Below are 11,568 nucleotides of genomic sequence, written 5' to 3' on the forward strand. Positions count from 1 at the left end.
CCGATACTTGTCATCTCCTGTCTCTTTGATGATATCAAAGTGTGAGGTAATATCTCCTTGGTTTTGATTTGCATTATTCTGATATTAGTGATATTGATCATCTTTTCATGTACCTGTTGGCCATTTGTAAAACCTTGTTTGAAAAAATATCTATTGAGTTCCTCTGCCCTATTTTAATCTGTTTTTTTTTTATATATATAATTGGTTTATACAGATTCTTTATATATTTTGAATGGTAGCCCTTTATCAGATATATGACTTGCAAATGTATCTTCTATTAGATAGTTTCCTTTTCATTTTGTTGATTATTTATTTTGCTGTTTAGAAGTATTTTAATTTGATGTGTACCATTTATTGGTTTGCTTCTGTTGCTTTTGTTTTTGGTGTCATATACAAAAGTTATCTCCAAAAATAATGTTAAGCATGTATTTCCTTGTTTGTTTGTTTGTTTGTTCTTTTGTTTGTTTTCTAGGAGTTTATGGCTCCAGGTTTTATGTTGAAGTCTTTAATTCATTTTGAGCTAATTATTGTGAGTGATATAAGATTGGGTTACAATATTGCTTTTCTGCATGTGATTAACCAGCTTTCTCAACACCATACATTGGTGAGACTATCCTTTACTCATTAGGTGGTTTTGGCTCCCTTTGTTGACCAAATATGAATGGAGTATATTTTGGGGCTCTCTATTCTGTTCTACTGATCTATGTGTCTATTCGTATGCCATTCACATATTGTTTTGATTACTAGTTTGATTACTAGTATAGTTTGAAATTAGAAAGTGAGATGGTTCCAGCTTTGTTCTTCTTTCTCAGGGTCTTTTGTGGTTCCATGAAAATTTTAGTGTACTGTTGGTGAGAATGTGAATTGGTATAGCCAATATAGAAAATAGTATAAAGTTTCCTGAAAACATTAGAAAGAGAACTATCATATGATTCAGCAATTCCACTGGCATATATACAAAAGAAAAGAAAATAAGATCTTGCAGAAATACGTGCACTTCCATGTTTATGACACTGTTATTTACAATAATCAAGAAATGAAAATAACCTGTTTCCATTGATGGATGAATAGATAAAAAAATGATGTGATTATATATGTATAGATGTAGATATAGAAATAGAGGTAAAAATATACACACACTGGAATATTATTCAGAAATAGAGGTAAAAATATACACACACTGGAATATTATTATGAGAAAGAAGAAAATTCTGTCATGTTTTTAAGAACATGGATGGATCTTGAGGGCATTATGCTAAACCCAGTAATTCAGAGAAAGACAATACTATATGATATCAGTAATGTGTAAAATTTTCTTTTAAAAACTGAACATGTAGAAACAGAGTAGAATGATATTTACTAGAGGGTGGGAGGTCAAAGAAGTGATGAGACATTGGTCAAAGGGTACAAATTTCCAATTAGAAGACAAATAAGTTCTGGTCTAATGCACAATATAGTGATTATAGTCAATAACACTATTGTGTTATGTACATGAAAGTTGTAGAGAGAATAGATCTTAAATGTTCTTACTAAAAAAAAAAATAATGATAATTATGTGATGAGATGGAGATATTAGCTAAGAGTAAGATGGTAATCATTTTGGAATATATAAGTATCAAATAAATACATTATATGCTTTAAACTTACACAATATATGTCAATTATATGTCTCTATATGCTCCAGATAAGTTTTTCAAAACACCGTGTAAAAATAATAGATAGAAGGATGTAACACCACCAAACAGTCAACATTTTAAAATTAACCAAAAAAGACACTTAAAGATAATTAAGAATTGACACATTTGGAGGGTTAGCTAATTTTTTAAAGCATTGCAGTTTTTGCAAAAGAAAACCTCAATAGGGATTGTTAATATCTGGGAATGCTACATCAAGAAAGTGAGAGATGAGCTAGAACTTGAAATGAAGAGATTTTATATGTGACTTAAAGTTCTGTTAAGTAATAAGAAGATTTCTTTATTCCAAGTAAAATCATCCTACTCAGTGTCCCTTCTGTTTGATGTATGTACAGTGAAGGGTGATGAGGGGAGTATGGATTGGCATGTGGCAGCACAGCAGATGCTAACCAAACACAACACATTGTGCTCTTGTACTAAATATCATGAAGAAAACACCTTCTCCTGCTTTCCATATGCATAGAAATGTATAAAATTATAGCTTGCTTCCTCATACAATATAACAAATGAAGTCCTACATTTTAAGTATATATAAGAATAAGTACACATACATATTTACATTCATGTATAGGTTTATATTTTTTAATAAAATAATAATCATGGCAGGGAATTTTATAATATATTTTATAGTCGATAATTAGTCAAATAAATCATCAGAATTATTATACACCAAAATGTTTGCTGTGATATAAAAAAATGAAGATATGTCAATGGATACTAAATATTCAAAGAATAAATGTAGGATATACAATATATAAAAATGTGGGAATTTTACTCAAAAAAATCAATAAATCCAAGGACATCTAATGACAAAATATAAAAATAGTGTTCATTATTCTAGAATTAGGACAAAAGTGTCAGAGATATAACATATTGGTTAAGTGGTAAGAGTACTCTTAAACTTATTATTTGGGGAAACTTGTAAAGAAAAGAATATGCTAAATATAACACAAGCAGTCATCTTTTGTCTACAGAGATGCTGAGTAATGTTCTTAACTTGTAAGGTTTAATTATTCACATAAAAACTATCAAGACAGTTCAAAAAAAGTCTTTAAATTATTCATATGAATTAATACTAGAGTTTATTTTGTTTAAGACACTGCTTGCAGCACATTGGGATTTCATATCTTTAGAATATATACAAACCTCTGGCAATTTAGTCATCCATTGCTACTTCACATGTGCACATATTTCCAGAAGAAAGTGCTCAAATCTAGTCAAATGGCTGAAAATGAAAGAACAAGAATGAGAGTACATGATCACCATCCCAAAGAGAGTTAAGCCTGTTTCTCAATGACATTTAGGCAATATGAACTTCAATATACTTGACGGGGAAAAAAATGACAATTTGTTGATTGATGAGGAGTTGTGATGTGGAAATAACTGGCAAGCTCTGGCCAATAATCGCAATATATTTCCTTCACAGTTAATATAGCTTCAAAACTCGAGTTGCTGTAGTTCTTGGATGATGGAAAGAACTTTAGTGGATAACCATTAATATGTACATATGCTTGACAAATTCTTTTAATAGTATTTTAAATTTATGTATATGTGCTGATAAGTAAAACACTGTATTCCTTCATTCTTTAATGGTTTATTTATTGACTCATTCTCCCACCACCCCGTAGTTAGATTTTAATGATCTGTTATTTGCTGTTAGTGATATTTTTGGTAAATTAAATCTATCAATAATAATAATGGTAATAATAACAACAATAATAATAAACCTATAGTTTAACTATTTCTATGTTTCAGATTTTACTCTTTAAGATAATAACCAATATTAATACAAGTATGTTTGATGTTGTGTGGAGAAAGACAATCCGGCCATAGTCAGGCTCTCTCTCAAAACTCTTAGCAGCTAACTTCCGAGAGAGGAGGTGACTCAGCACTTCCTCACTTATGTAACCATGTGCCGGGTAACCATGTGCAGGTTTCCATCATATGGCAGTGTGCCACTATTGTTTAACCTGTGTATAAAAGGCACTGTTGCTCTGCCCAGTGGGCTGTGCCCTTGCTGGAATAAAGAGCTATGTCACAGTTGCCTATGGATCCTGGCATTTTCATTGAACTTCTGAGCCTTGTACCCCTTACTTCAGAACCTCGAATCTGCAGCAACACAGACATATTTCACTGTATTTTACTCTGTGTTTTTAATATAGTAGAGATTAATCAGAAATTAAAAGCAGCTGTAAACACTCAGGCTCAATAATTTTCTCAGTCACTAAATTCAGTGCAATTAAAACTAACCAATAGTTTATTGCATTGTGGTCAACACTATGGTAGAAATTTCTATTTATTGGATATAAATTTAGTGTCATTTCCCGCTTACATTTTTGTTATGTTCCAGAAGCTGCTAGCTAAGAGGTTTAACACTTTGAAGTGTCAAAGCTAGTTTACAAATATTATTTACCATGATATTATAGAATAATATTATTGATTGTAACATTTTCATTATTATTAACCACAGCTCAAAATCTGGTTTCTATGGAAAGTATATTCAGAATCCTATCAAAGAATGTAGGTCTATTTTACCAAATAAAGCAGTGGGAATGGGAACTCCTTGGGTTGCTTTGGCAGTAAGAAAATGATTCCAGAATGAGCTTCCTCAAGGTGACATCTTTAGGTTAATAGATTAGCCAGCAGAGTATTGAGGTTGTGAGAAGACCATATAGCTAATTCAAATTTATAAATTATGCTCGTAAAAATGAAAATAAATTTCAAACGTGAAATTCTTAAATGTTACTATGTGTGAAAGATATTGCTTCTCTCTAGATGCCTGGAACCACACTGTTGAGATCTAGAGAATGTCTCACATTCCAAATATTTACTCTCCTATCCACCTTACAATAATAAAACTGCTATTCTTTCAAAGAAGATGTTTCAAATACCATTTTGAGAAGAGACTAGTAAAATAAATTCACAAAAGGATTTGAAGGTTAACAATATATATTTCACACACTTTAGGACATATCTGCATTATAATTTCAAAATGGGGTTCTAGTAGAAGGACTTTTATGCGTACCACTAAAATTGTACCATTAATATATGTAGCTGAGTTATATGCAGGGTACATTCTCATTCCAAAGCAATATAGGATTATGCCCTATAAAATAAACAGTGAGAAAGAATTCAACATTAATTGTTATTTTAATGGTAATTGATCGAAATCTGTATATCTTGAAATATGTTGCCTATTATTACAGAATAGCAAGTGGTTTGCTTATCTTGAATAAGAACAATACAACCCATTATTAAAATTATAGAAATAAAATTACTTATGTTTATTTGCTAAACAAGATGATAGAATTGATAAGAGATAAAAACTTATTTAACATAATTTATTTATAGTATGCAATCATTACTGACATTATTTAATTTTTTTGGATAATAATTCTACATATAGAATTTCATCATATCTCCGAGTTATCGGGGGAAAGGTAACATCTATTGCTTCATTTAATAATCATTTTTGGTCTATTCATGAATTAATTACTTATTAATGGTGGATTTATCTGTTAACATGTAATTTAGCATAAACTGTAAGAATGACAAGAATGGTAAGAACAACATCGCTACATATTTTCAAGGAGGGGGAATGACATAATTGGACTAAAGTGTAGAGAATGGCCTGTCAGACAACAATAATAACTTGCAGAAATTCAGAGAACAATTAGTCGTAGCATGTCCAAGTTAGTGGCAAATGGTAGGAAAAATTTTGAGAGAATTTAGAAAATAGAATCCACATGTAGTTTGTTAGATATGGGAGAGAAGGAGGGAATGGGCCAGTGAATAATGACACATAGGCTTCTGGGCTTGGCAGTAGGATAGTAGCAGTAGTTAATTACTTATTTAGACAAACCGAGGGGAAAAGCATGAGCACTAGCAAATTTGAGTTGAAGGGTAAATGACCTCAGATACAGGCATACTGATTTGAGCTATAATATGAGGGATTTTAACATTAAAGGCATGGAGACAGGTTGAGTTCCATTATGAATATTATACTATAATTTTTTTTTAAACTTAATTCAAATCAAAGTATTATAGGTATAGGTAATTTTATAAACGTTCTTATGATTTATATAATAAAATGATGGCTTATGAATTGTGTACTAAAAAAATCAATCTGCTTTTTATATATTTTAAAAAATAAATCTGTAGTGTGTAATATTATAAAAATAAATCTTGCAGTAAAAAATTCTATCAGTCTTCAGGAAAAACAGCAATACTTACATCTATTTTACTGCACTAAGTAGTCACATTTGTAAAAACTAATAACACAAATAAATTAATATATTAGCAAATAAATAGAAATTAGAATTAGAAATTAGAAAATAAAGCATTTTCTCCTGCTGTCTTGCTGATTACTTGCTGCTAATAAGAATTTTTTCTGCTATTGAATATTAAAATCAGCCTGATTTTGCCTGTACAGCAGTTTATACAATGAATATATTTGTGCCCTATCTAAAAAAAAAAATAATAATAAAAATCTCTGACATGAAAAACATGCTGTTTCCACTTAAATTGAATTTTTTTCTCATGGTTTTAGAATTATATACTTTTCTAATATTTATGGTGCTACACATTTAGAAGCATTAACTGTGGCATACATTTTACTTTGGCCTGTATTTTGTATTTACTGCTAGCTTAAGAAAGTATTGAGAGATATCCATATCTCATAGTCATCCTTTAATAACTGAGCAGAATGAATGTTGTGAAAAAGGAAGAGGAACTAATAGGTTATGATGAAATCATTCATTCTATTATTAGATGGTTATTAAATTAGTTATCACGAGAAATGTTTAATACTTATCAGAAGCCTGAGGCAACACACATTTATTCATTGAAGTCTTATAGCATACATCTAAATTAATTATTCAAAATGTATTAATTCAACAACTTTTGTATGACCAGTTTTTACCAGAACAGAAAATATTCTTGAAAAAGAATGATTCCCTTCCTCCCATCCCTAATGTCATAATGTACTTTAAAAGATAAATTTTCCAAAATATATATATTTTTAGAGAAAAATAATCAGAAATTATAGTTTTAGAGTTTAGCCAAAGAATTTGGGTACACAAAGACCTCTAGGTAACATTTGCTCTTGAAACTTTATATGAGATACTTCTGAAAAATGAATGTATTTTAAGATAGGTTTAAAGCACAAAATAGACTATATAAATAAAATATATGTTATTTACTAAAACTCTGTTAATAGAAAATGAGAAATGACATTATAAACATGACTTTAATGAAGCTAATATTAAATAAAATATCCAATTAGTTTGATTTCATTAGCTGCCCAAAGAAATTCTCTTGTGTGCTATAGAAAATGTTGCAAAAAATGGGAAACCTTTGAATGATGTATTATGTGTTGTTGTAGATGTAAAATTTTAGTAGTGGAAGAGAGAATATATTTTGATTTGTGTGTTTGGTCAGATCATTCTATTGATCTTATACATTCTAACATTCCACTTGGCAGATGAAATTGAAAATGAACTTCCAGGATGATGCATTTTATTTTCAGTGCAAGTAGTCATTAAGGCTAGAAGTCAGAATGCTAGTAGCTACTATATCCTAATAGCTGTACAGCAAAATATTGAAAGGAAATTCCACATTACTACATTCTGCATAGCATCCAAAACAAGCAAAATGTTTGATTTACAGACATTCATACTAAAATACAAATAGGCATAGTTCTCCACTGTTACACCGTGTTTATCATGTTTAGTCTGGCCCAGTAATCTTATTTAAAGGTATATTCACCTTTTTAATTTCAGCTCATAAATCCAGGCAATAAATATTTATATAAGGCCTTACAAATTGTGGTTAAGTACTCTGCACTATACTTTTTCTACTTTGTCATTGTTATACTTTATGTTGACTACAAAGTTAGAGTTTATATTTGTCCTTTACAACATCTCTGAGTGTCTTGTTAATAAGAATTTTATTCATAATTAAGGAAAATGGCAGTTTCCTAAGTCATGAAACTGCAGTATACTTACTTGTTATTGTATTTTAGGTTACATCTTTCTTAGAAATTTCTTGTATACATGGCAGGAGGGGAACAAATTGCAATAATCATTTAAGTATATGTTTATCAAAGATTTTTTTTTTCACTTTTCAAGCACAGGAAAATATACAAGATACATTTGAAGATACATAACAATCATTTGAAAAGGATTTTAAGTTTTCCATTTAGAGAAGTAACATATTTGGTTAAGAAGGAATGTGCAACTAGTTATATTTTTTTGTGCTAACTTTTTAGTTCTACTACTATTTTCTTTAATAAAAGTCTGAAAAGGTATTTACTTTCTGTACCTTACATATTTATGTGATCACAAAGAGCCATGTCAAGATGAACAATAGCTGTGGACTAATGCAGTTAAAGAGTTAACCTTACTGAAAGAGGTCTGGCATTTGCCTTCATTTTGGGGGAGGCTGTCTCTTAACCCTTGGAATATCCTGCCTGATAAATTATCTTTGTTTACTTGGGAGATTTGGGACATGCCTGATAGTCAATGCTGACAACAATTTACAGTGGGAGCTTTTGGACTAGAAGATGTCACTAGACCTCTGGAGAGACTAGAGACTAAGGTCAGCCACATAAGCAGTCAGCATGTTTATGGGATTAAACCCAATAAAACTTCTAGATACCAGAGCTTGAGAAACATCTCTTATTGACCATGCTCCATGTATATTGTTACACATCATTGCTGGGAGCTGTTAATATTATTCATAGCTCTGTTGAAAGAGTACTACCAGAAACTTCAACTTGGAAATCTCCTAAACTCTACCCCATTCACTTCTTCTTGTGGCTGATTTTAATATGTATCTTTTCACTTTATTAAACTGTGACTGTGGATATAACAGCTTTCAGTGAGATCTGAGTGAATTATGGAACTTTAAGCTGTTCTTGGGGACCTCCATACTTGTAATTTGTGTGAGAAGTGAGGATGATCTTGAGGGCTTACAAATTTTGCAGAACTAAATATTTGTCTCTTTAAATTTTGGTTTTGTGGTAATAGGAGTTAAGGACAGTTTTCTAGAATATTTAATGTGGGTCTAGAAATATGAACAAGCTGTCAAAAGTTTGTGAAAATTAAGCAAGTTAATGTTTTAAAGCATTTAGAACAGTGCCTGAAGCAGATTAAATACTACATAAATATTAGCTCTTATTGTCTTCATTCTTTGACACATAGATAAAAATGTTTTAAGTATGACTTTAACATAGCAAGTACTAATTAAAGAAATGCATATATAGTCAGTCGTTTTCATGATCTTAAGTGATTTTTGGTTGACGTTTGGCCAATTGCCATAGTGTCTCCATCCATCAGTCTCTATTTACTCTCTAAATGAAGGAATTGAGTTCTCAGTTTGAGGTTCTTTGTTCTAGAATATCTTTTTCTATTTATGTGATAAAGTTTCTGTTTTTAAGCCTGCCTATACACTCACTTAATATATGACAAAGGAGGTAAGAATATACAAGGGGGTAAATACAGTCTCTTTAATAAATAGTGTTGGGAAAATTGAACAGATACATGCAGAAAAAGAAAAATAGAAGAAGAAGCTGGACTATCTTCTTGAACCATATACAAGAATGGACTCAAAATGGATTAAAGGGTTAAATATAAGACCGCAAACCATAAAAATTCTAAAAGAAAACATAGGCAGTAAACTCAATGATATTACTAACAGTAATTTATTTTTGGATATATCCCCCGGGGTAAGGGAAACAAAAGAAAAAATAAACAATGTGACTACATCAAACTAAAAAGTTTTTGCACAGCAAAGGAAATCATTAACAAAACATAAAGAATAGACTGGGAGAAGATATTCTCTAACAGTACATCTGATAAGGGGTTAATATTCAAAATATATAAAGAACTCATACAATTCAACAACAGCAAAAAAAAAAAAAAAATTCAATTTAAAAATGGGCAGAAGATCCAAACAGGTATTTCTCCGAAGAGGAAATACAGATGGCTAATAGGCATATGAAAAGATGCTCAAGATTGCTAATCATCATAGAAATGCAAATTAAAATCACAATGAGATATCACTTCACACCTGTCAGAATGACTGTCACCAATAAATCAAAAAACAAGTGTTGGAGATGATGTGGAGAAAAAGGAACCCTCATACATTGTTGCTGGGATTGCAAATTGGTACATCCACTATGGAAAACAGTATGAAAGTTTTTCAAAAAATTAAAAATTGATATACCTTTTGACCCAGCAATTGTACTTCTTGGTATTTAGCTTAAGAAAACCAAAACAATACTTCATAAAGATCTATGCACCCTGATATTCATGGCAGCACAATTTATAATAACCAAGATAGAGAAACAATCTAAATGCCTATCAACAGATGATTGGATAAAGAAGTTATGGTTCATATATACAATGGAATATTACTCAGTCATTAAAAAAATGAAATCCTACCTTTGCAATGACATGGATGGACCTAGAGGTTAGTCAGACAGAGAAAGATAAGTACCATACAATTTCACTTATATGCAGAATCTAAGGAATGAAAGAACTAACTAATCAAAAACAGACTCACAAATATAGTGGACAATTTGATGACAGACAGAGGAGAAGGAGAGGAAGGATTTGGGGACGAGAGAATGGGGTGAAGAGTTAAAAAGTACAAATTAGTAGTTGATAGATGGTCACAGGGATGGGGAGCATGGCATAGAGAATGCAGTTAACATTAATATATTGGCTAGGTGAACAAACAAAGTAGAGAAGGAGCAACTAGGGAAATTGTTTTATAAATTATATAAATGTCTAACCAATGTACTGTATACTTGAAACTAATTAAAATAAATTTATTTTAAAAATATATATTTAAAACCAGTATATACTAGGCAAACGAATTTAATGAGAACATAGCTATTGTGTGCTCTGTGGGAATTCTCTGGCATTTTTAATGAGGTAACCTAACTTCTTTTCTATATAAAATGGAGTTATCATTCTTTACTTTTATATTTGGTTTATTATATAGATCGTATTAACTTGGAACATTATAACTCAACCAATAATTTATTAAGTAAAATAATTTAGGCAAGATATAATTTATTTGTTCATTTTGCATAGCTAAATATTAATTCTGGCAAAAATTCTGCCTTGGTTATCATATAATTATTGGCAAAGGAATTATACAAAAGAAACTGGTCCTTAATAAATGAAACCTGAAAATATTTAATAAACAACAACAACAAAAAGAGTGTGCATTTCTTCAGTCTACTAAAAATCACCCTTTTTAGGAATTCAAGAAAAGATACAAGATTCAAAAATAAATCCTGACTTGATTTCTATTTTTTGTGCTTTAGCTACTCAGCATGTTTCAACTTAAGAAATAACAATATATCTACCAAGTATATATAGCTGTAGACTCATATTCCATTTAACAAATTACCTAGTAAGTGGAAATTCAATTAAAATATCATTTGTTATTTTTTTTTCAATATTAGGCACTGCAATGCCATTTCTTTGTTTAGATACACTGTCCTTTTACTGCTTTTTAAAAAGTGCATAATACTATATTAATTCTTTCAAAGGAAATGGATTATATTTTGAGATTTTTTTGGCACTTTCATGACACCTCATAGCTAACTATTCATGTGGATTGAAAACCATAAGCTAATTTATCTTTCCTTTTATAATTATTATTGCCATTTTCTCTAGAGACAACTTAATTGTATCTTAATGAGTTAATTCTGCTATTTATTCATTATACAATATCAATAAATGTTTATAACTTTTCCTTATTTCAAATCTAAAAGTGTTCAAACTGTTTATAATTAGGGTCATGTATCAGTTAGTTTTATTTTGTATAGCATTTCCAGTATGAAATGTGAAATTTATGC

The sequence above is a fragment of the Pteropus vampyrus genome, unplaced genomic scaffold, assembly GCF_000151845.1.
Source record: "Pteropus vampyrus isolate Shadow unplaced genomic scaffold, Pvam_2.0 Scaffold26, whole genome shotgun sequence".
Taxonomy (NCBI): domain Eukaryota; kingdom Metazoa; phylum Chordata; class Mammalia; order Chiroptera; family Pteropodidae; genus Pteropus; species Pteropus vampyrus.